The sequence below is a fragment of the Adiantum capillus-veneris genome, chromosome 16, assembly GCF_014529385.1.
Source record: "Adiantum capillus-veneris isolate H3 chromosome 16, ASM1452938v2, whole genome shotgun sequence".
Taxonomy (NCBI): domain Eukaryota; kingdom Viridiplantae; phylum Streptophyta; class Polypodiopsida; order Polypodiales; family Pteridaceae; genus Adiantum; species Adiantum capillus-veneris.
Genome location: NC_140946.1, coordinates 12,177,091 through 12,179,433, shown reverse-complemented (window position 1 = coordinate 12,179,433; position 2,343 = coordinate 12,177,091).

Sequence of the window (2,343 nt, the reverse complement as noted above, 5' to 3'; positions counted from 1 at the left end):
TATGATGGGGCCCTTTAATAGGCACTTGGCCTTCCCTGGTAAATTCTATGTGTAAAAATGTCTTCCCAATTAGGGGGGACTTAGCTCATTTATGAGATGCATCATATTGGTGTCTGCACACTCTAGACCTCCTATTCCCCAACTTTCTCTCTCAAAGAACTCTCTCTCTCTCTCTCTACGATACATGTGTACCGACTAAATAAAGGTCTCCACCTCTCTCTTGTTGAGGTGGCCATGGCAACTGCCGCCTATATCATTATGCCTTGAGAATTGGGATTCTAGCGTGGTTAGGGACAAAAGTGGAAGGGATTCTCATCGTTGAATGCTATTGATTACTACCACCGAAGGGGCTCCACTATTTAAACAAGGTGAGGGAGGCTCTATACCCCTCACTTAGCCTTGTCTTTTTTGTACAGTGTGTGTATGTGAAAGGGAGTTGTTTTTTAAGGGATTCCTCTGTTCAACTGATTGCTGTATAGCTATGGAGTTTGTGGAAATTGGGGGTACTTCTCAGGTCGGTAACTTACTAGGAACTTCTCATTTTTTTAAAACCTACTGTCACTTGGGTGGTAACATAATTAAACTGAGTTCGGTTTTTTCCCGCTGCACTGTCCGCTTTTATATGGTTTACCTTGGTTTGCAGGAAAACTTTTTAATTATTGGGAGGGATTGTTTGGCTAGTTGGCCACGAGCAATAGACCTGCTCATTCATTTTTTTTCATTTTCTCTGCCTTTCTTAGACAACATCGTTGTACCAAGCGCTGTAAATAAACTTATTTTTTGATAGACTTTAGCTCGATATGATTTCACTTGGGCAAAAAACCATGTGGCCTGAGTTGGTAAGTGAAGATTGGGTAGTTAGACCCTTGTTGTTGGCAAGATTAAACTAAGTGAATGAGTATCTTTGATACTGCCGGCCCAAAAAGGTGCCTGTCTCACCACGGATTTCTCATTGTTGGTTTTCGTGCATTATGTGTGTCATTTCTTGTTGTGGGTGGTTGTTTTTGCATCAAGTACAACAAGAAAAAGCAGGACAACTTTGCAAAGGGTGTTACAAAGCTGAGACATAAGTACAAAAAATATTTGGGTATAAAAAAAGGGCGGATATTAGGACACTTGGATCGGAAGGTATGATGGACTTTCGATCAAAATGATATATATATTAATATCTATTTAAGGTCTATTAAAAAATAGGGCTATATATAAAAACATTAATTTAACTACTACCATAATTCAAAAGGATAATACACACCTTGTACCTTACAAAAACACTTTGAACATTTGTTTTGAGTTAAAAAAGTTGTAAGGTGGACATGGATAACAATTGATATAGTCCATTGACACTTGTAAAATGCATTCAAGGCTAACATGCTTGGTGTGTTGTTTGGATGGATGCAGGTGAGGACTCTATCCTTTCTTGGAATTTTTTTGGCTTAAAGCAAATGTCTGCCCTTGACATACCACGCTCTTGTCACCTCATGAAACATACAATGTACTTATACACTAGAATGAGACCTCATTCTTATAGCAATGTACAAAAATAGTTCTAAGACTGAGTTATTTTATACTAACCATTATCACTTTTTTAAAGCAGCCCATTGTCCTTTGAATTGAAATGTTCATTTATGTTGTATTATTTAAGTAAACCAACTTCATACATGTCGTATACATAAGACTTGGGCCCAGTTCTTTGGGAAGCCAGGATGTTGGCTTTAGGATTATTCTTGAATTATAGTGCTAAGTTGGACCCACTGTCTATATATCCTATCTAGGTTGGCTAGTGTTAGGTGGTCCTTCATAGACTATAATTTTGGATACCTACTCACGGCTATGGTAGTCATTTTGACTTTGCCGGTTTAAGGGTTGTAGGACCAACCTACAATACTGATCTATACTTTTTATATACTTTTAGGTTCACAGAAAATATAATTTGACTGCTCACATGAGGATAATTCACAACCCAAAGAAGCATGCAAGAATTTTAGAACAAATTAGATTTTACATAAAGGACCATCCTCCTAAAAAAGCACTGGCTACTAAAACTAGACCTTTTCTTGCTAGAAAAGCCAAGAGCTTTATAACCTCGTACCCCAAGTAATCTCTTGCTAATTGAGCATTTTTTTGCAACACAAGGCCTGGAGTTAACTTTTGAAACTCTCTCTGTAGCAACCTCCCTTGTCCTCACATGTATAAGTAGCTTAGATGCTTCTCAACTTATTTATGAATCAACCTTAGCCACATATAAAAAGTCTTCTATCTTGTACATGCTTTCTTTCAACGATTGGGTCAAAGTCTTGGCAACTCTAGACAAAGACACCAAAGAAGGGGTTGCTATGATTTGTC